The 24,489-nt window shown below is 46.0% G+C and overlaps 1 protein-coding gene across 4 annotated transcripts in view; it reads right to left on the minus strand.

The window, feature by feature from the left end:
• GHR (growth hormone receptor) overlaps positions 1 to 24,489 on the minus strand; it is a 470,149-nt gene that overhangs the window by 231,772 nt on the left and 213,888 nt on the right. The window contains exon 1 of one of the 4 annotated variants that reach the window (XM_077285657.1): positions 9,764 to 9,929. The exons of the other annotated variants lie outside the window; for them this stretch is intronic. The gene's annotated coding sequence lies outside the window, so the exon portion shown is untranslated. Of the gene's footprint in view, positions 1 to 9,763; positions 9,930 to 24,489 lie in introns of those variants that run through there. 4 annotated transcript variants of the gene reach the window in all.

Raw genomic sequence — 24,489 nt, forward strand, 5'->3', positions numbered from 1 at the left:
TTCTTGCTATTCGGGAGCTTTTTTAAAAATCTCAGACAATCCCTTTATGTTCATCCTGCTGCATCCTCCATCAAAGTACAGATAATAGTTGGGGTCCAAGCACCTGGATGTGCAGTGATTAGCACTGGCTAAAAGGCGGAGTGCTCAGTCAGAAGGCTAATGAATACAAATTTAAAAAAATTGACCTAGCCTTCAGACTGAGCACTCCTCCTTTTAGCCACAGGTGTTTTTAATCACAGCAGGACCACTACCCCTCCACAGAGAGAGAGAGATTTTAGTCTAAGAGAGGACTCACATTAGGTTCCCATTCAGATGAAGACTTTATTCTCAGAGAGGAAAGGCATTGTCAGGTCCTGGTAAACTAGGAATGCCTTTTCGTGGCTACCAGGTACACATGAATTGGCCAATTTATGCTTTAAGCTTTCTCAATTTTTCTTATTTCTAGTGCAGTAATGCAATTCAATTTTCAGATTTCATGTTTGCAAGTTTTGGTGCTACAGTGTGCTGCCTTATTAATTTGATTCCTTTTATTTTTAGTGTCTGTGCCTGGTATTGTAGTTCTGCTTAGACCAGGACCGAGCTGCAATGAGTTGTACCTGGTACCTAATCAGGTGCCAAGATGCCTCTTCAATCAGCTGATCGTGTATTGTGTATGGCCAGATGGAGCCATGGCAGTAAGCCTGGCCGTATGCAGCTAAAACTCCACTCATCACAATCACCATTTCTTTTCGTTTCACAATTGTGTGACTCTTTGCCTGCCATGGGTGATCGGTACTTTGACCTCCAACACCACATCGTCTTACCATACCACTAAAGTCCTGGAAAATAACTTTAATTAGCTGCAGATTGCCTCCTGAACTAGTACTGATCAAATCAGGACAATACCGGAGATAGAAGCGTTCCTTTCAGAGCAATTATTTGAGGTTACTGATTATCCAGCCATGACTGCCGCAGACAACTGGCATCCATATAGCACGACTACCTACAGAAAAACATTGGCTCATACAGGGCTCTCAGCTTCCAGGCTATAAATACCACATCTCCATGTTGCAATCCAGCTTCCCAACTCTCTATAAATCAAGCTTCATAGCTACCAGCAGGACCCTATAATTCTTGGTTACGTACTTTTGCAGAGAATTCTAGGATAGAGGTCCAGCATTGTGAGATGTGACAGATTGATGACAACCAGCTGCCAACGTACCAGAGATACTTAGAGAGGAGAACCCCCAGTACTTCTCCCTGCTGCCTCCGATGCCCCACCATAAATACTGAGGTCCTTAGATTTCACACCGTATTACCTTCCTTATTTATCTTTTGCTACCTTTGATTTTATGCAGTAATACACATAGTTTTAGTAGCAGGGGATATAATGTGTCAAAATGACAAATATCATGACGCAAGCAGATTAATAGGCAAAGCCAACAGGAGGCGGCCCCCATGCTGCTTAGTCAAAGGGGCCTCCTCGAAATAGACAAATATGGGAATGTGTTGGTGTGGCTCCATATCAGGTTTGATTTGTCTCGACTTACTAAAAAATTAAAAACAGAAATGAAGTTTCAGCGTCCAAAATATTTGCAACTCCAGTGGTAAGTTCAGATTTTCTCAGGATGCAATCACTCAAGAGACACCAACAGAATATTGACTCCATCTGTGGAATGAACCAATGAATTCCTCATTGTCTTTTCTGTCTTAATATTTAATATTGCTCTTAAACATTTTAAGGAACGTTTCAATTTCGGTGAAGTGTCTCTAACTTAACCCCCTAATGATCGGGCGATTTTACATCTTTGTGCTTTAATTTTTTTTTTCCAACCCAATGTTCCAAGATACAAAACCTTATAATAGACTGATAAAACCCACTGTGGCCCTACGGCTTGTGTCTTGAAGGACAAGTTGTTGTTCTGAATCTCATATTTCCCAGGCAGGGCACTGGAAAACAGGTGACAAAAATTTTAAGTGGTTTAAATTCCTCCATTGTTTTTAGGTTTTCATTTTTACTATGTTCTTTGTGCAATAAAAATAATCCATCCACAACATCCTTCAGGTCAGTATGACTATGTGGATACTAAAAGTTTTTTTTTTTCTTAAAAATTCCAAACTTTGTAAACACATTTTTGGTCTGCATTGCCATTTTCTGAGATCCGTACCTTTTATATTTTTCGGTTTATGGAGCTGTGTGAGGACAGGTTTTTTTGCTTGATTAGCTTTCATTTTTATTTTTACCATTTTGGTGTACATGTGACATTTTGATTGCTTTTTATTGCATCTTTTGGGAAGGGTGAGGTGACAGAATAAAAGCAACTTTAAGGACTTTTTTCTGTAATTATATTTAATTTGGTCAATTTAGTAATTAATTTTAGATTTAGAATTTTTTATATAAATAATAAGTGGCAAACACCTTGAAAAAAGATGTCTGCCATCTGGAGAAGACTATGGTCCTGATTCATCAAGACCAGCATTGATCACACCGGTCTCGAGAAGGGGGCGCGGTGGAGTCAAACGTGCCTGATTCAGTAGGAGTCACATCTTAAAAGTGATGTGCACCTCACTACAGATCTCACTCCATTCATAGACTGGAGTGAAATTGATAGAATAAGGTACGCCACATTTCGTCATGAATGAGAAGATCAATCTGGGCCTCTAATTACACTAAGCATCCTACGTCATACGGAATAGCCGATTAGTCACATCGGCTTATACTGTGGCTACTTCCAATTTATGGCAAATTTAAATGCCCATGACAGCAAAGGAGGTAGTTCAAAACAAGGACTCTACATTGGGATACACACATTTTTGGGTGTACATAGCTTAATTTGAGGTTCATTATATGAAATAGTAAAGATGGTTGGAAAGGTCGTAACAGAGTAGAGTACCCCTGTTCCCCTTTTGGTAGACCCTTCTGATCCTTCCTTGCAGACTCTGGTTGGCTGTATAATACATATAATACATGGTAACTCATTAATTTGGCTTTGGTTGCAGGGGTTTATATGGTCTGATGATGTATTAGCTGCTTATTGGATGTTCCAGAAGCCAATGAAATCCCTTTAAAAGTCTTACCAATGGGAAGGCACCCTGATAAAGAAGCCATTATTACCCTGAAAGCCCACCCACCGCTCAAGCCCCGTTGCTCCTGTGGCCACTGATTGGTACCAGTGTCAGGTGACTGGTAGTCAGTACATCACCATTTCCAATTTGGTAGAAACTAGCGGAGAGTCAAAGCTGGAGACGAGGGGGCGGATTCTGGGGCTTCTTTTATCAGGATGGTCTCCCATTGGTGACTTTTGATAAAAGGTGAATCCCATTAAGAAGATACAGGCCCTGATTCATCAAATCAGTTTAACCAGAAATGAGGGACAGGAGCGCAACGAAGGTATGATGCCACAGATTATCTATTTCATGATAAGCTATGGCGTTCCCTATGCCAGAATTCAAACTACAGTCCTTGACTGGAGTAGGAGTTGCAGCGAGGGGCACACCACTAAACAGATGCTCCAGATTAGAAAGAAGCAGGCTTGGACTGGCCCACAGGAGAAGAGGACAATCCTCCAGTGGGTCCCTATGCAGGAGTGGGCCACCACCCTCTTATGTGAGCAGTACTTGGCACAATATCCTTGAACAGACAAAGTCAGCATCTTATTCACTTGGCATCGTCCCTTATAATCTGGCCAATGTTCTCTAAAACAGAGCAGAAGGAGGAGCTGTAACTTTTGGAACCAACTTGGTAAAATTATTTCAGCCCCCTCACATATATGGCAAAGCTGTCAACATGTATAAATGCCAGGGGCGGACCTACCGCCGGTTCAACCGGTGCAGCCGCACCGGGGCCCGGAGGTGGAGGGGGGCCCTTGCAGGCAGGGCCGGCGTTAGGGGCAGGCAGCTGCCTGGGGCCCCCACTCCTCCAGGGGCCCCCATCTAGCGGCAAGTCACGCAGCCGCTATGGGGCCCCTGTGAGGCAGGGGGGCCCGCCTGCCGCCAGCGCCGACTCCCCCGCCGCATTGAACTATACCGGCGTCTGCCGGTACAGTTCAATGCAATGATGGAGGAGAGAGCGTCACCTGACGACGCCCCCTCTCCCATCATTACCCGCTCTGCCTCTGACACAGCGGGTGCACGCGCACTCACTGTGTCCCAGGCAGAGCAGCGGCAGCCACTGACACAGGAGCAGGGAGCAGCGCGGGCACGTGTGGAGAGGTGAGGAGCTTGTGTTTTTTTGTTTTTTTTTACTGGACTGTGGGGCCATTCTCAGGAGAGGAGAGGGGAGGGGAGGGAAGGGGGGATGGGCATGCTGTATACTATTGTGGGTTCTGCTGTATACTACTGTGGGCAGTGCTGTATACTACTGAGCCCTGTGCTGTTACTGTGGGCTGTGCTGTATACTACTGTGGGCTCTGCTGTATACTACTGTGGGCTCTGCTGTATACTACTGTGGGCTCTGTTGTATACTACTGTGGGCTCTGCTGTACACTACTGTGGCCTGTGCTGTACACTACTGTGGGCTCTGCTGTACACTACTGTGGTCAGTGCTGTATACTACTGTGGTCAGTGCTGTATACTATATGGAGGACTATGGGAAGTGTATAATACTATATGGAGGACTATGGGAAGTGTATAATACTATATGGAGGACTATGGGAAGTGTATAATACTATATGGAGGACTATGGGGTGTATTATACTAAACAAGCAAAATGCTGCATATTCATTGGGTGATTGGATTGTTTATGCTGTAATAAAAATCCTTGTTCTCAGCAGCACATCGCCGGTATAAACTGTAGATGTGCTGCTGATAACATGATGCTGTATGGTGATCTGTAATGATCTATTAGTGATCGTTCTGTCCCCTTCATTCTTTCTCAGATGGTGGAAAGAGGCTGGGAAACAAGCGTCCATGACTTCAGTATTGTCGATCACACTCGTTAAGCGGCCTGAGATCAGCGCAGGTAAATACAACCGAAATGCTTCTGTATGATGTGCAATATGCTAGCATTTGGGGCCCCATTTTAAACTTTTTAACACTATGGAGCATCATGTGCGGCCATTATACAGTATGGAGCATCATGTGCAGCCAATATACAGTATGGAACACTGTGTGGCCATATTTTTTTGTTTATAATTATTCTTTATAAAACAGTGTGATCAGCAGTGCTAAATGGATGTGGTTGGGACGTGGATATGGGTGTGACTAGTTATGAATGGTTGTGGCCAGAGGCGTGGCCTAAAATTTGCCGCGGCGCGCGTTGCGCGACGCACACTTTTTCCCTCTTTCCCATCTTCAAAATTTGGGAGGTATGATGCTGGGCAGGGAGGGGGGCCCAGACACATTTCTTGCACAGGGGCCCAAAGCTGTCAGTGTCCGCCACTGATAAATGCCATCCACCATCTCTACCCAATTAGACTGGCACGCATAGAACCCTTTAGATGTTCTTATTTTTTATCAGAAAGTATCTGTTCTAGCACAAGTTTTCTTCCTCCCACTTTCTGCATCTTTGCACATAACTCAGTAGCAACCCTGTCAGTGTCTGATCTCCTGCAGGGTATCGCGGCACAGACCTCTGGACGATAGATCTGGCTTTGGCTGAAAAAATATGAAAACAAACTGCTTTGAATGATTCTGCCGCTTCCCCCTCATTCTGGCAAAACATCCCGTCTTCCCTTATCTACCGTAATTTGAGCCTGGATTTCGTAAGCATGAAATTATTTCATAAGAGAAGAGCTTTTATTCATTATCCTGTGTTCTGTAACACTTCACACAAGCCGATCCTTCGCTAAAGGTATTTCTGAAGTGACAGAAAGATGAGCGAGGATGAGAAGGGTCTACCGAAACTTTTTCTTTTTTCTTTATAAAAAAGACCGGTCACAAGGTGAAAAGTAGACAATTTTGTGATCTTCTTTTATTCCTGCAGCTCCTGAGTATTCAGGTTTTTTTCATTCTGTCATAAGGTTCTGGAGATAGAAGATTTTTATTTGATGCAAATGTTTCTGATTGTTTCCAAGGGGGAGTTGCTCTTAGGCTTCCCTGAGGGGAGTTGCTCACAGGGTTCCCTCGGGGGGCGTTGCTCACAGGGTTCCCCAAGGGGGCGTGTTGCTCACAGGCTTCCCTGGGGGGTGTTGCTCACAGGGTTCCCTGGGGGGTGTTGCTCACAGGGTTCCCTGGGGGGGGAGTTGCTCACAAAGTTCCCTGTAGGGTGTTGCTCACAGGGTTCCCTGCGGGGCGTTAATCACAGGGTTCCCTGCAGGGCGTTACTCACAGAGTTCCCTGGGGGGTGTTACAGGCTTCCCCGGGGGGGCATCGCTCACAGGGTTCCCTGGGGGGGGGGGGGGAGTTGCTCACAGGGTTTCCCAGGGGGGTGTTGCTCATAGGATTCCCCAGGAGGCGTCGCTCACAGGGTTCCCTGGGGGACATTGCACACAGGCTTCACTGGGGGGGGGGGGGGGTGTTGCTCACAGGCTTACCTGAGGGACTTTGCTCACAGGCTTCCCCGGGAGGTGTTGCTCACAGGGTTCCCTGGGGGCATGTCTTTAGGCTGCACAGAAGGTAATAATACAGAGCAGCCTAAAGATGGGAAATCCTGTGATCCACGCCCCTTTGGTAAAGACTAGAAAATTTAGCAGTGCATAAAAAGGCTAATATCTCTAGCACCATATCATGGATTTAAGAAAAAAAAAAAGAATTAAAGAGCACAGTCAGGGGACCAGAGAAAACAAAATTTGAGCACAAACTGGCCACTTTTGACTTGTTTCATAACAGTGTTTACTTTGGTCATTGTTAAAACTCCCAATATTTTCCACAGTCTTGGCAATCGTCACGTGACCGTTCATATGTGATTTGAGCCCTGGTGGTCCTGTGCCGACACTTTCACTTCCGCTTATCTCAATGACCGTTGTGACTGTTCCTACTATCAGAAAAGCAAAGGAAACAAACTTTGTTTCTGCATGTAATTTAGCTTAGCACAATTAGCCTAAAAGTCTGACTGTCATTGGCTGCACAATACAACTTCCAATCGGTAAAGTTTCACTAATCGGCGGTCGTTTGAATGCCTGTTTAAATAGGCAGACCAAAGTAAACTATGCGCACTGACCAAGCTACACTAGATCTATACTACACATAGGGTGCCATTGTTCTTGGCAGTGTAAGTTCTGCTTACACAAGACTATGTGATGCTAGGGAAAATGATCCTTGGTGCTGCACAAAAGATCAGTTCACCTGATGAACGAGCATTTTGCCTGTTTACATAGTAAGATAATTGTGAAATGAGCATTTTTAAAAGCACTTTTATGTTGCATCATAAAGGCCCCTTAATTCTTGCTACTAAACCAGCGAACCTCTCCCCTGTGGACTGATAAGTCCAGCATTCAGATATACCTCCTGGGATGCCTGTGTAGGACAGTTGCAGGATATCCGCTGATTGCTCACGCATTCGTAAAGGTATCAGTAGACCTGACGACACCTTCCACATTAACCTCTTAATATGAAAGTGAGTTGAGCAGGACAAACGCTTTTTGTTATTACTAATAATGATATAAAAGCCCTTGTGAAGGAATCGGGGTGTAGGAAACAGTAGAAGGAGTTGAAAGCTGAAAGTTTTTCTTCCTGACTTTTAAAGGGAAATCTGTCAAAAGATTTTGCCAACTAATCTGAGAGCAGCATAATATGGAGACAGAGACCCTCATTCCAGTGATCTGCTACTTACTAGGCTACTTGCTACAGATTTAATAAAATCCATGTTTTAGCAGCAGGAGATTATCCTTAGAGGACTAGTAAACCCGCTGCCAGGTAGTCCTCCATATTCACGAGCTTTGTATAACCCCCACCCCCACCACTGATTGGCAGCTTTCTGTGTACACTGTGCATAGGCAGAAAGCTGCCAATCAGTGGTGTGGGCGGGGTTATTCAGAGCTCAGCATTAAGAGACCTGGGAAATCTGCACCAGATAAAACAGAGATTTTATCAAAACTACAGAACGCAGCTCTGTAAGTGATACATCACGGGAATCAGGGTCTACGCCTCTACATCATGCTGCTTGAGATTGGGATAGCAAAAACTTGGTGACAGATTCTTTTTAATTATGTTATTCCATTTCTAAACTGACCCAAAATACAGCGCCCCCATGACGTAACTTCTATTCTCTGGCAGTTTTATGAAAAGTATGATACCTCAATAAAGTTAGCATACAGATTGGTTGCAAATAATTAAGAATGGAGCGTGGATATGCTAAACGTATCTCTAGCTACATAAACATCCATGGGCAGGACAGGAAGTTTTATCATGGGGATAGGGAAGAAGATATCCAGTGGATTTCAGCCCTGTACCTTCATAAAACAAAATGGCTGGCTGGTAAGGATCAGGACATGAAGCTCTGACCTTACACTTGTCACTCAAGTTTTCGGAACATCTCCCCTGGGGCCTCATCATCAGGATGGTTCCTTATATCCCATAGATTCCTGGGGCAGAGCTTACATGCTGCTCATCTATAAGCGCGTGAAGAAAAACAGGACGACTGCTCCTCTAATAATATCCTTATTTATGGACCTAATATAGCATTGCATTTGATTCTGCAGCCGCTGCAGAACTAGGACCGGAGTCTCATATCACTATTACTATGAACTGTCAGATGAGCCCACTTATCACCCGATTTCTGTCTGCGGCGTCCCCCCTATGTCTAATGGCACAATTACACTAGCTCACAGCCAGTCTCAAATCCATGTGCACCGATTGTTCCCCAAAGTGAAGGTCCTCCCTTAGACACCATTCATTAATATTAAATGGTCTAAAATCTGATATATTAATACATATTTATGGCATTTGGAACGCTGATTTTCTTTTTACACCTCTCCAAATCTCCCACATATGGATACAGAAAAAATGTACTCTACCACCACTAGGGGGAGCTTAAATCATTACCAATAGCTCATGTGCTCCCCCTAGTGGAGGCAGAATTATGATATTTTAATTTAAGTTTAATAGGATATTTGGGTGCCCACTGAAAAATTACAGTATAACATTGCTTTTTTTTTACTAAAATCAATTAAAACACAATCAATATTTTTGTATGTGACTTTTTCTACTAATCTTTGACACCAGCAAAATATTGGTTACCAACACTCACAAGAAGCAATCAGCGATTGCTATATATCCTCCAGACCCTATATCTGCAGGTAAATAGCAGTTTTGCACATGACAGGTTCCTATTAATGGGGTCATGTTGCAACATTAAAACATTCATTATGAACTATATATTTTATTAAACTTGTTGATCCTTGGAGACATTTTTTTTGCAATTTAGTTTTTCCTTCTCGGATTTTGTGGTGGTTTACTAGGATCCATCTTAACAAAATTGATCCATTATACAGACGTTTCCTCCCATATCTTTCCCCTAAGTTCGACATATCCAGAGATTGCCCGATTTCAGGATTTCATGATACTCTGTCGGGAGATGTCTATGCTATATGTGTCTGTGTGGCCACCAAGTGGTTGCGATGGGAACTGCAACCTGTATTTGTATTATGAGTAAATTAGAATCTAAGTTAAGATTGGACACATCCGTACTGGTTATATTAGAAGCCATGATGTTAATGCAAGCGTTATAAAAGACATTTTTCTGCCTGCGTGCTAAACTTTACACATTTATTATGCTGCATTTATGCATTATGTCATCTAATATAGATGAGAGAAAGAAGTGCACATATATAATCTATTTATTATACTTCCATTATTTGCAAAGAGAAAAGTGAAGATCGGTAATAGTAAAACTCTGGTTTCTTACCTCTTTTTTGTGTACTGTGTAAGAATCTAGTGCAAATGTCAGGGAGTGAATGTTCTTCAGGGAACACTAGTCCTGCACTGTACATAGACTCCGAGCGCCCTGTGTACTAAGTATTGACCTTGACATAAAGCAATGAGTGCAAACATTATACGCATAAATCACATACAGAAAGCTGACAAGAGGCTAAGAATAACGCAAGTTCCTCCCTTGGACGAGGCGAAGCTGTAATACCACACACAGCCTGTGGGCAAGAGTGGCACTAGGAAAAAAAGACCCTTGTTCAAATCCAGGAACCCCAAAAATGATTTTACCTAATACCACGGCCCTTCTTCTTGCTCATCTATCGACAGTAAGGGAGAAGGCAAAAGGGAAGGGAGTAACTCATGTCTGCAGAATTGGACTACTCAGACTTTGTACCCCCTAACCATGGATGCACCGGGCTCTGCATGGAAACTGAAAACACAAATTAGTGCATTTCTTTCATGACTAACCACCAAGTTGCTTCTATACTTTTTATGTTAGATATATGGGCCCCAAGTCACCGCTTGCGTTCTTTTTCTAAGTCACTTTACTTTTTTTGTCTTGTGATATTAGTTGCCATTTTTGGTGTGGGGCAGTGTGAGGTTATATTATGAAGAAGGGCAGTGTGGGGTTATATTATGAAGAAGGGCAGTGTGGGGTTATATTATGAAGAAGGGAGGTGTGAGGGAATATTAAAGGCATTGTGTTGGGATATAATGGAGAGGGGCAGTGTGAGGGGATATTATGGAGAGGGGCAGTGTGAGGTGATATTATGAAGAAGGGAGGTGTGAGGGAATATTAAAGGCATTGTGTTGGGATATAATGGAGAGGGGCAGTGTGAGGGGATATTATGGAGAGGGGCAGTGTGAGGGGATATTATGAAGAAGGGCGGTGTGAGGGAATATTAAAGAAAGGCATTGTGTTGGGATATTATGGAGAGGGGCAGTGTGAGGGGATATTATGGAGAGGGGCAGTGTGAGGGGATATTATGAAGAAGGGCGGTGTGAGGGAATATTGAAGAAAGGCATTGTGTTGGGATATTATGGAGAGGGGCAGTGTGAGGGGATATTATGGAGAGGGGCAGTGTGAGGGGATATTATGGAGAGGCGCAGTGTTAGGGGATATTATGGAGAGGGGCAGTGTGAGGGAATATTATGGAGAGGGGCAGTGTGAGGGGATATTATGGAGAGGGGCAGTGTGAGGGGATATTATGGAGAGGGGCAGTGTGAGGGGATATTATGGAGAGGGGCAGTGTGAGGGGATATTACAGAAAGAGGCATTGTGTTTGGAAATTATGGAGAGGAGCAGTGTGAGGGGATATTATAGGAAGAAGGGCAGTGTGGGGGAAATATTGTAGAAAGGGGTAATGTGTTGGGAAATTATGGAGTGGGGCAGTGTGGGGAGATATCATAGAAAGAGGGCAGTGATATTAGTTGCCCTTTTTGGTGTTGGGCAATACTGTATTAGGGGATATTATGAAGAAGGACAGTGTGGGGGGATATTATAGGGAGAAGGGCAGTGTGGGGGGGATATTCTAATAAGAGGCAGTGTGGGGAATATTATGGATATGATTCTATTTGGGATGGTCTAACCTCTAGTTTTAAAACCTTACCAAGTCTCTAATGGCATAAATGTGAATAAGGGCTGAGAAGGACAGAGGCCCCGACTAATGGACACCCAGCAATTAGGAGCTATACAAACATAATATCCAGCTCAAAGAAAAGGCAGGCGATTCCCTTATTTGCACAACCTGCATAAACTGAAACAAACCGTGATGCGGTGGGATGGCATTTACATTTTTTTGTTATGTTATTATGTTAACCAAGTACCCTATATTATTTTCATGCACTAGTGCTATTTATTATTTATTGCAGGGTATTTGCTCATTTTGTTTTTATCTTAGGTTTTGTCTGTTTAGTGGCCAGTATGAACATGCGACTACACTCTGCATGCACACAAGCTTATATTGCAGAGTAATGCTTTTGGTACTGATTGTGGTTTTGGAACTGTATTCATGTACCAACTGTGGTTCTGCATTCATGTACTGATGGTGGTTCTGTTCTTGTACACATGTAGCAATGCTTCTGGTGTTGTATTTATTTAAGCACTACTTTTTTTGCGTCCCTTAGGAATGGTTCAGTATAACAACACAGGACAAAAAAAATGTTGGGCACCCGTTTGCCTATTTGGATGCATTGGTTTTTATTGGATACAAAGCTTCTCAATATCCATCCATCATTTGTATTTAGCATTCAAAAGGTATGTAGCTTTCACAATAAGTGTATTAAAAAAATAATTCTGCCAAACCAAACCCATTACACTTTATTATGTAAGTGCTTTCTGTGTACCTTGCTCAACAGTGCAGGTGATACTGAACAAGCAGGTATTACATTGCCTTGTACCTGGCATAGAAAACGATTAGTGGACAGACTTGTCTTATCTGATAACTGTCTGGCACAGAGGGTAACCTAAGGTGAATGCCTGTGTTGCCATGACTGTGCCCACTGACCGTCTGCTCTGTGGCAGGCCAACATCACTATATACAGTGAGAGTAACGGAAACTAAAGCTCTATGAAAAAAGCCCATAAATCAGAAGAACTTGGAGAATTAACAACTAGACATCGTAAAAAATAACAATTAAACAAGGAGGGTTTGCTCTATAAGGCTACCTCCAGTTACTGCAAAAACTATAAATGGCTAAAGAATACAAGCTATACCCAAATAATACCCACGTGAGTTGACACGTATATACCACCGGCCGCCGTGGCTCATCAGGTCTTTAGGCCTATCCTGAATTACCCAGATATGCAAATTGCCTCTTCAGAAAGGAAGAGGACTAGAACTTTAAAGTGCCACCTGTTGGAAGTAGCGATCCTACAGGTCACTATTGACCCTTTAACGAGTCTTTCAATATGACAGATTTAAAGCCAAAACAGAATTTCAATTTGCACACACGGTGTTTTGAGGTATTGCCCCTTGTCAGTAAAAAGTATGAGAACTGATTTGGCTAGGAGAGAAGGCTCTGGACTGAGGTCTAAGGGGCAATCTTTCTCCTTGTTGAGACTGACATACATGCCAGAGCCGCTATAGAGTCCTAGTCCTCTTCCTCTTTGAAGAGGCAATTTGCATATTTAATTTAACAGAATAAGCCTTCTTAGATTGGCATGCCTGGGCAGGTACAGTAGAGACCAAAAGTTTGGACACACCTTCTCATTTAAAAATTTTTCTGTATTTTCATGACTATGAAAATTGTACATTCACACTGAAGGCATCAAAACTATGAATTAACACATGTAGAATTATATACTTAACAAAAAAGTGTGAAACAACTGAAATGATGTCTAATATTCTAGGTTCTTCAAAGTAGCCACCTTTTGCTTTGATGACTGCTTTGCACACTCTTGGCATTCTCTTGATGAGCTTTAAGAGGTAGTCACCGGGAATGGTTTTCACTTCACAGGTGTGCCCTGTCAGGTTTAATAAGTGGGATTTCTTGCCTTATAAATGGGGTTGGGACCATCAGTTGTGTTGTGCAGAAGTCTGGTGGATACACAGCTGATAGTCCTACTGAATAGACTGTTAGAATTTGTATTATGGCAAGAAAAAAGCAGCTAAGTAAAGAAAAACGAGTGGCCATCATTACTTCAAGTAATGAAGGTCAGTCAGTCCGAAAAAATTGGGAAAACTTTGAAAGTGTCCCCAAGTGCAGTGGCAAAAACCATCAAGCGCTACAGAGATACTGGCTCACATAAGGACCGCCCCAGGAAAGGAAGACCAAGAGTCACCTCTGCTTCTGAGGATAAGTTTATCCGAGTCACCAGCCTCAGAAATCGCAGGTTAACAGCAGCTCAGATTAGAGACCAGGTCAATGCCACACAGAGTTCTAGCAGCAGACACATCTCTACAACAACTGTTAAGAGGAGACTTTGTGCAGCAGGCCTTCATGGTAAAATAGCTGCTAGGAAACCACTACTAAGGACAGGCAACAAGCAGAAGAGACTTGTTTGGGCTAAAGAATGGTCAAGGAATGGACATTAGACCAGTGTAAATCTGTGCTTTGGTCTGATGAGTCCAAATTTGATATCTTTGGTTCCAACCACCGTGTCTTGGTGCGACGCAGAAAAGGTGAACGGATGGACTCTACATGCCTGGTTCCCACCGTGAAGCATGGAGGAGGTGTGATGGTGTCGGGGTGCTTTGCTGGTGACACTGTTGGGGATTTATTCAAAATTGAAGGCATACTGAACCAGCATGGCTACCACAGCATCTTGCAGCGGCATGCTATTCCATCCAGTTTGCGTTTAGTTGGACCATCATTTATTTTTCAACAGGACAGTGACCCCAAACACACCTCCAGGCTGTGTAAGGGCTATTTGACCAAGAAGGAGAGTGATGGGGTGCTACGCCAGATGACCTGGCCTCCACAGTCACCAGACCTGAACCCAATCGAGATGGTTTGGGGTGAGCTGGACTGCAGAGTGAAGGCAAAAAGGCCAACAAGTACTAAGCATCTCTGGGAACTCCTTCAAGATTGTTGGAAGACTATTCCCGGTGACTACCTCTTGAAGCTCATCAAGAGAATGCCAAGAGTTTTCCAAGCGGTCATCAAAGCAAAAAGGTGGCTACTTTGAAGAACCTAGAATACAAGACATAATTTCAGTTGTTTCACACTTTTTTGTTAAGTATATAATTCCACATGTGTTAATTCATAGTTTTGATGCCTTCAGTGTGAAAGTACAATTTTCATAGTCATGAAAATACAGAAACATCTTTAAATGAGAAGGTGTGTCCAAACTTTTGGTCTGTACTGTATGTCAATCTCCACAAGGAGAAACGTTACCCCTTAGACCTCAGTCCAGATCCTCTCACCTAGCCAAATCAATTCTCATACTTTGCACTGATGAGGGGCAATACTCCGAAACACTGTGTCTGCAAATTGAGATTCTGATTTGGCTTTTATCCTAAGTCATATTGCAAGGCTCTTTAAAGGTTCAATAGTGGCATGTAGGATCGCTACTTCCAACAGGTGGTGCTATAGAGTGCTAGTCCTCTTGCTCTCTGGAGAGGTAGTTTGCATATTTATTTTCCCAGAGGAGCATTGCATAGTGAATAAGCCTCCTTACATTGGCATGTCAATCTCCACAAGGTGAATTGTTATACCAAATTTCAAAGAGACATTCTCTACTCAAGAAATTAAGGAAGCCCTCCCATTAAGTTTTTCTTTCCCTACATTTGTGTATATGTGCATGTACTGTGTGTCTCCATACACCAACGTAATGGTCTACACAAGAGAAACCATACCCCATAGATTTTTGTGCAAGGTCTTTCACCCACACGAGGAGCCTATACTTCACTGAAGAGGAACAAGGACCTTGAATCGGCTGTCTGCGCATGAGATTCCTTTACTTAGATATTTTGCCACATTAGATTATTTTCTATAAGTCGTGTGTCTCAAGTGTTAGACATTGACTTATAGAATAACCACATTCAATAGGTGCCAAAATGGAATTAGTTTTCTTTTGTCTTTAAAGAGAGCTAATTTACATACAATTTTCCCAAGAAGCATTACCTGCCCTTTAAGTCTCCATACACTAGCTCAGTGGTCTTCTCTAGGAGAACGTTTCCTCCAAATCTTGGAATTCACTGGTCATGTTAGTCATCAGGATACCTTTCTGTTGAAGACTGCACATGCCACGCCATTCAGTCAAAAGGGAAAAAACCTCTGGAACTGTAAAGAACCCTGATTCCGAGGCAAGTTCCCTGGCTAATTGGCAACTAGGAGTGCTGAAAGGTTACCCCAGCCATACAATCTAGGAGTCTGGTGCTTCAAAAAGAGAGAGTTCCCGCACCTCACCCTGCACTAATCAATGTGTCCAGCGCATTCATTCAGGGCTTCCAGTAGCCAACTGGATCAATATAAGGAGTCATTTTCCGAAGAGTAGTCCAGTAGTTGCGATATGCTGCCCTTAAATTGGCAAGCATAATAAATCATATGAAAGGGTTGCACCAGTTTTATATTAATGACCTATGCTTATTATAGGTCATCAATATCAGTTCAGACGGGGTTCATCACCCATCAATCAGCTATTCTCTGTGCTAATAGCAGCTGAATGCTAGCAGATGCGGCGGTGGACAGCACAGCTCCATCAACCAGGAATTGCAGCTCTGCCCCTATCCAAATGCTAACATCCAGCCGCCAGGGGCACTGAGAACAGCTGATTGTTAGGGGTGTTGGACCCCCATCTGATGACCTATTAAAATGATAGGTCATCAATATAGAAGTAGTGGAGTAACCATTCAAGCTGAAAGATCTTTTCAATAATAGTACCTAGAGTGAACCTTTAAAAAGTCCTCTAACTAACCAAGAACTGTGGGCTACTTATGGCCATTGGTTAAACAGAATTGGGCACCAGGTTTTGCTATGTAATCCAAAAGCAGCATGGATATAGGGACAGAGATTCTGATTCCAGCTATGTGTTACATAGTTTACTGTTAGATACTCATAGTTTTATCTGCTGCACATCTAGCAGAGCTCAAAATGCTGAGCCCTGTGTATAACCCCGCCCACACCACTGATTGGTAGCTTTCTGAGTTCAGAATGCTGAGCCCTGTGTATAACCCCGCCCACACCACTGATTGGTAGCTTTCTGAGTACAGAATGCTGAGCCCTGTGTATAACCCCGCCCACACCACTGATTAGTAACTTTCTGAGTACAGAATGCTGAGCGCTGTGTATAACCCCGCCCACACCACTGATTGGTAGCTTTCTGAGTTCAGAATGCTGAGCCCTGTGTATAACCCCGCCCACACCACTGATTGGTAGCTTTCTGAGTACAGAATGCTGAGCCCTGTGTATAATCCCACCCACACCACTGATTGGTAGCTTTGAGTACAGAATGCTGAGCCCTGTGTATAACCCCGCCCACACCACTGATTGGTAGCTTTCTGAGTTCAGAATGCTGAGCCCTGTGTATAACCCCGCCCACACCACTGATTGGTAGCTTTCTGAGTACAGAATGCTGAGCCCTGTGTATAATCCCGCCCACACCACTGATTGGTAGCTTTGAGTACAGAATGCTGAGCCCTGTTTATAACCCCGCCCACACCACTGATTGGTAGCTTTGCGTACAGAATGCTGAGCCCTGTGTATAACCCCGCCCACACCACTGATTGGTAACTTTCTGAGTACAGAATGCTGAGCACTGTGTATAACCCTGCCCACACCACTGATTGGTAGCTTTCTGAGTACAGAATGCTGAGCCCTGTGCATAACCCCGCCCCCACTCCACTGATTGGTAGCTTTCTGAGTACAGAATGCTGAGCCCTGTGTATAACCCCGCCCACATCACTGACTGGTAGCTTTCTGAGTACAGAATGCTGAGCCCTGTGCATAACCCCGCCCCCACTCCACTGATCGGTAGCTTTCTGAGTACAGAATGCTGAGCCCTGTGTATAATCCCGCCCACACCACTGACTGGTAGCTTTCTGAGTACAGAATGCTGAGCCCTGTGTATAACCCCGCCCACACCACTGATTGGTAGCTTTCTGAGTACAGAATGCTAAGCCCTGTGTATAACCCCGCCCACACCACTGATTGGTAGCTTTCTGAGTACAGAATGCTGAGCCCTGTGTATAACCCCGCCCACACCACTGATTGGTAGCTTTCTGAGTACAGAATGCTGAGCTCTGTGTATAACCCCGCCCACACCACTGACTGGTAGCTTTCTGAGTACAGAATGCTGAGCCCTGTCCATAACCCCGCCCACACCACTGATTGGTAGCTTTCTGAGTACAGAATGCTGAGCCCTGTGTATAATCCCGCCCACACCACTGACTGGTAGCTTTCTGAGTACAGAAGGCTGAGCCCTGTGCATAACCCTGCCCACATCACTGACTGGTAGCTTTCTGAGTACAGAATGCTGAGCCCTGTCCATAACCCCGCCCACACCACTGACTGGTAGCTTTCTGAGTACAGAAGGCTGAGCCCTGTGCATAACCCCACCCACACCACTGACTTGTAGCTTTCTGAGTACAGAATGCTGAGCCCTGTGCATAACCCCGCCCCCACTCCACTGATTGGTAGCTTTCTGAGTACAGAATGCTGAGCCCTGTGTATAATCCCGCCCACACCACTGACTGGTAGCTTTCTGAGTACAGAATGCTGAGCCCTGTGTATAACCCCGCCCACACCACTGACTGGTAGCTTTCTGAGTACAGAATGCTGAGCTCTGTGTATAACCCCGCCCACACCACTGATTGGTAGCTTTCTGAGTACAGAATGCTGAGCCCTGTGTATAATCCCGCCCACACCACTGATTGGTAGCTTTCTGAGTACAGAATGCTAAGCCCTGTGTATAACCCCGCCCACACCACTGATTGGTAGCTTTCTGAGTACAGAATGCTAAGCCCTGTGTATAACCCTGCCCACACAACTGATTGGTCGCTTTCTGAGTACAGAATGCTAAGCCCTGTGTATAATCCCGCCCACACCACTGATTGGTAGCTTTCTGAGTACAGAATGCTGAGCCCTGTGTATAACCCTGCCCACACAACTGATTGGTCGCTTTCTGAGTACAGAATGCTAAGCCCTGTGTATAACCCCGCCCACACCACTGATTGGTAGCTTTCTGAGTACAGAATGCTGAGCCCTGTGTATAACCCCGCCCACACCACTGATTGGTAGCTTTCTGAGTACAGAATGCTGAGCTCTGTGTATAACCCCGCCCACACCACTGACTGGTAGCTTTCTGAGTACAGAATGCTGAGCCCTGTCCATAACCCCGCCCACACCACTGATTGGTAGCTTTCTGAGTACAGAATGCTGAGCCCTGTGTATAATCCCGCCCACACCACTGACTGGTAGCTTTCTGAGTACAGAATGCTGAGCCCTGTGCATAACCCCGCCCACACCACTGACTGGTAGCTTTCTGAGTACAGAATGCTGAGCCCTGTGTATAATCCCGCCCACACCACTGACTGGTAGCTTTCTGAGTACAGAATGCTGAGCCCTGTGTATAATCCCGCCCACACCACTGATTGGTAGCTTTCTGAGTACAGAATGCTGAGCCCTGTGTATAATCCTGCCCACACCACTGACTGGTAGCTTTCTGAGTTCAGAATGCTGAGCCCTGTGTATAACCCCGCCCACACCACTGATTGGTAGCTTTCTGAGTACAGAATGCTGAGCCCTGTGTATAATCCCGCCCACACCACTGATTGGTAGCTTTGAGTACAGAATGCTGAGCCCTGTTTATAACCCTGCCCACACCACTGATTGGTAGCTTTGCGTACAGAATGCTGAGCCCTGTGTATAACCCCGCCCACACCACTGATTGGTAGCTTTCTGAGTACAGAATGCTGAGCCCTGTGCATAACCCCGCCCCCACTCCACTGATTGGTAGCTTTCTGAGTACAGAATGCTGAGCCCTGTGTATAATCCCGCCCACACCACTGACTGGTAGCTTTCTGAGTACAGAATGCTGAGCCCTGTGTATAACCCCGCCCACACCACTGATTGGTAGCTTTCTGAGTACAGAATGCTGAGCCCTGTGTATAATCCCGCCCACACCACTGACTGGTAGCTTTCTGAGTACAGAATGCTGAGCCCTGTGTATAATCCCGCCCACACCACTGATTGGTAGCTTTGAGTACAGAATGCTGAGCCCTGTTTATAACCCCGCCCACACCACTGATTGGTAGCTTTGCGTACAGAATGCTGAGCCCTGTGTATAACCCCGCCCACACCACTAATTGGTAACTTTCTGAGTACAGAATGCTGAGCCCTGTGCATAACCCCGCCCCCACTCCACTGATTGGTAGCTTTCTGAGTACAGAATGCTGAGCCCTGTGTATAACCCCGCCCACACCACTGATTGGTAGCTTTCTGAGTACAGAATGCTAAGCCCTGTGTATAACCCCGCCCACACCACTGATTGGTAGCTTTCTGAGTACAGAATGCTGAGCCCTGTGTATAACCCCGCCCACACCACTGATTGGTAGCTTTCTGAGTACAGAATGCTGAGCTCTGTGTATAACCCCGCCCACACCACTGACTGGTAGCTTTCTGAGTACAGAATGCTGAGCCCTGTCCATAACCCCGCCCACACCACTGATTGGTAGCTTTCTGAGTACAGAATGCTGAGCCCTGTGTATAATCCCGCCCACACCACTGACTGGTAGCTTTCTGAGTACAGAAGGCTGAGCCCTGTGCATAACCCTGCCCACACCACTGACTGGTAGCTTTCTGAGTACAGAATGCTGAGCCCTGTCCATAACCCCGCCCACACCACTGACTGGTAGCTTTCTGAGTACAGAAGGCTGAGCCCTGTGCATAACCCCACCCACACCACTGACTGGTAGCTTTCTGAGTACAGAATGCTGAGCCCTGTGCATAACCCCGCCCCCACTCCACTGATTGGTAGCTTTCTGAGTACAGAATGCTGAGCCCTGTGTATAATCCCGCCCACACCACTGACTGGTAGCTTTCTGAGTACAGAATGCTGAGCCCTGTGTATAACCCCGCCCACACCACTGACTGGTAGCTTTCTGAGTACAGAATGCTGAGCTCTGTGTATAACCCCGCCCACACCACTGATTGGTAGCTTTCTGAGTACAGAATGCTGAGCCCTGTGTATAATCCCGCCCACACCACTGACTGGTAGCTTTCTGAGTACAGAATGCTAAGCCCTGTGTATAACCCCGCCCACACCACTGATTGGTAGCTTTCTGAGTACAGAATGCTAAGCCCTGTGTATAACCCTGCCCACACAACTGATTGGTCGCTTTCTGAGTACAGAATGCTAAGCCCTGTGTATAATCCCGCCCACACCACTGATTGGTAGCTTTCTGAGTACAGAATGCTGAGCCCTGTGTATAACCCCGCCCACACCACTGATTGGTAGCTTTCTGAGTACAGAATGCTGAGCTCTGTGTATAACCCCGCCCACACCACTGACTGGTAGCTTTCTGAGTACAGAATGCTGAGCCCTGTCCATAACCCCGCCCACACCACTGATTGGTAGCTTTCTGAGTACAGAATGCTGAGCCCTGTGTATAATCCCGCCCACACCACTGACTGGTAGCTTTCTGAGTACAGAATGCTGAGCCCTGTGCATAACCCCGCCCACACCACTGAGTGGTAGCTTTCTGAGTACAGAATGCTGAGCCCTGTGTATAATCCCGCCCACACCACTGACTGGTAGCTTTCTGAGTACAGAATGCTGAGCCCTGTGTATAATCCCGCCCACACCACTGAGTGGTAGCTTTCTGAGTACAGAATGCTGAGCCCAGTGTATAATCCCGCCCACACCACTGACTGGTAGCTTTCTGAGTTCAGAATGCTGAGCCCTGTGTATAACCCCGCCCACACCACTGATTGGTAGCTTTCTGAGTACAGAATGCTGAGCCCTGTGTATAATCCCGCCCACACCACTGATTGGTAGCTTTGAGTACAGAATGCTGAGCCCTGTTTATAACCCCGCCCACACCACTGATTGGTAGCTTTGCGTACAGAATGCTGAGCCCTGTGTATAACCCCGCCCACACCACTGATTGGTAGCTTTATGAGTACAGAATGCTGAGCACTGTGTATAACCCCGCCCACACCACTGATTGGTAGCTTTCTGAGTACAGAATGCTGAGCCCTGTGCATAACCCCGCCCCCACTCCACTGATTGGTAGCTTTCTGAGTACAGAATGCCGAGCCCTGTGTATAACCCCGCCCACATCACTGACTGGTAGCTTTCTGAGTACAGAATGCTGAGCCCTGTGCATAACCCCGCCCCCACTCCACTGATTGGTAGCTTTCTGAGTACAGAATGCTGAGCCCTGTGTATAATCCCGCCCACACCACTGACTGGTAGCTTTCTGAGTACAGAATGCTGAGCCCTGTGTACAACCCCGCCCACACCACTGATTGGTAGCTTTCTGAGTACAGAAGGCTGAGCCCTGTGCATAACCCCACCCACACCACTGACTGGTAGCTTTCTGAGTACAGAATGCTGAGCTCTGTGTATAACCCCGCCCACACCACTGATTGGTAGCTTTCTGAGTACAGAAGGCTGAGCCCTGTGCATAACCCCACCCACACCACTGACTGGTAGCTTTCTGAGTACAGAATGCTAAGCCCTGTGTATAACCCTGCCCACACAACTGATTGGTCGCTTTCTGAGTACAGAATGCTAAGCCCTGTGTATAATCCCGCCCACACCACTGATTGGTAGCTTTCTGAGTACAGAATGCTGAGCCCTGTGTATAATCCCGCCCACACCACTGACTGGTAGCTTTCTGAGTTCAGAATGCTGAGCCCTGTGTATAACCCCGCCCACACCACTGATTGGTAGCTTTCTGAGTACAGAATGCTGAGCCCTGTGTATAATCCCGCCCACACCACTGATTGGTAGCTTTGAGTACAGAATGCTGAGCCCTGTTTATAACCCCGCCCACACCACTGATTGGTAGCTTTGCGTACAGAATGCTGAGCCCTGTGTATAACCCCGCCCACACCACTGATTGGTAGCTTTCTGAGTACAGAATGCTGAGCCCTGTGCATAACCCCGCCCCCACTCCACTGATTGGTAGCTTTCTGAGTACAGAATGCTGAGCCCTGTGTATAACCCCGCCCACATCACTGACTGGTAGCTTTCTGAGTACAGAATGCTGAGCCCTGTTTATAACCCCGCCCACACCACTGATTGGTAGCTTTGCGTACAGAATGCTGAGCCCTGTGTATAACCCCGCCCACACCACTGATTGGTAGCTTTCTGAGTACAGAATGCTGAGCCCTGTGCATAACCCCGCCCCCACTCCACTGATTGGTAGCTTTCTGAGTACAGAATGCTGAGCCCTGTGTATAACCCCGCCCACATCACTGACTGGTAGCTTTCTGAGTACAGAATGCTGAGCCCTGTGCATAATCCCGCCCACACCACTGACTGGTAGCTTTCTGAGTACAGAATGCTGAGCCCTGTGTATAACCCCGCCCACACCACTGATTGGTAGCTTTCTGAGTACAGAATGCTAAGCCCTGTGTATAACCCCGCCCACACCACTGATTGGTAGCTTTCTGAGTACAGAATGCTGAGCCCTGTGTATAACCCCGCCCACACCACTGACTGGTAGCTTTCTGAGTACAGAATGCTGAGCCCTGTGTATAACCCCGCCCACACCACTGATTGGTAGCTTTCTGAGTACAGAATGCTAAGCCCTGTGTATAACCCCGCCCACACCACTGATTGGTAGCTTTCTGAGTACAGAATGCTGAGCCCTGTGTATAACCCCGCCCACACCACTGATTGGTAGCTTTCTGAGTACAGAATGCTGAGCTCTGTGTATAACCCCGCCCACACCACTGACTGGTAGCTTTCTGAGTACAGAATGCTGAGCCCTGTCCATAACCCCGCCCACACCACTGATTGGTAGCTTTCTGAGTACAGAATGCTGAGCCCTGTGTATAATCCCGCCCACACCACTGACTGGTAGCTTTCTGAGTACAGAAGGCTGAGCCCTGTGCATAACCCTGCCCACACCACTGACTGGTAGCTTTCTGAGTACAGAATGCTGAGCCCTGTCCATAACCCCGCCCACACCACTGACTGGTAGCTTTCTGAGTACAGAAGGCTGAGCCCTGTGCATAACCCCACCCACACCACTGACTGGTAGCTTTCTGAGTACAGAATGCTGAGCCCTGTGCATAACCCCGCCCCCACTCCACTGATTGGTAGCTTTCTGAGTACAGAATGCTGAGCCCTGTGTATAATCCCGCCCACACCACTGACTGGTAGCTTTCTGAGTACAGAATGCTGAGCCCTGTGTATAACCCCGCCCACACCACTGACTGGTAGCTTTCTGAGTACAGAATGCTGAGCTCTGTGTATAACCCCGCCCACACCACTGATTGGTAGCTTTCTGAGTACAGAATGCTGAGCCCTGTGTATAATCCCGCCCACACCACTGACTGGTAGCTTTCTGAGTACAGAATGCTAAGCCCTGTGTATAACCCCGTCCACACCACTGATTGGTAGCTTTCTGAGTACAGAATGCTAAGCCCTGTGTATAACCCCGCCCACACCACTGATTGGTAGCTTTCTGAGTACAGAATGCTGAGCCCTGTGTATAACCCTGCCCACACAACTGATTGGTCGCTTTCTGAGTACAGAATGCTAAGCCCTGTGTATAACCCCGCCCACACCACTGATTGGTAGCTTTCTGAGTACAGAATGCTGAGCCCTGTGTATAACCCCGCCCACACCACTGATTGGTAGCTTTCTGAGTACAGAATGCTGAGCTCTGTGTATAACCCCGCCCACACCACTGACTGGTAGCTTTCTGAGTACAGAATGCTGAGCCCTGTCCATAACCCCGCCCACACCACTGATTGGTAGCTTTCTGAGTACAGAATGCTGAGCCCTGTGTATAATCCCGCCCACACCACTGACTGGTAGCTTTCTGAGTACAGAATGCTGAGCCCTGTGCATAACCCCGCCCACACCACTGACTGGTAGCTTTCTGAGTACAGAATGCTGAGCCCTGTGTATAATCCCGCCCACACCACTGACTGGTAGCTTTCTGAGTACAGAATGCTGAGCCCTGTGTATAATCCCGCCCACACCACTGATGGGTAGCTTTCTGAGTACAGAATGCTGAGCCCTGTGTATAATCCCGCCCACACCACTGACTGGTAGCTTTCTGAGTTCAGAATGCTGAGC

The sequence above is a fragment of the Ranitomeya variabilis genome, chromosome 1 (genome assembly GCF_051348905.1).
Source record: "Ranitomeya variabilis isolate aRanVar5 chromosome 1, aRanVar5.hap1, whole genome shotgun sequence".
NCBI classification, from domain to species: domain Eukaryota; kingdom Metazoa; phylum Chordata; class Amphibia; order Anura; family Dendrobatidae; genus Ranitomeya; species Ranitomeya variabilis.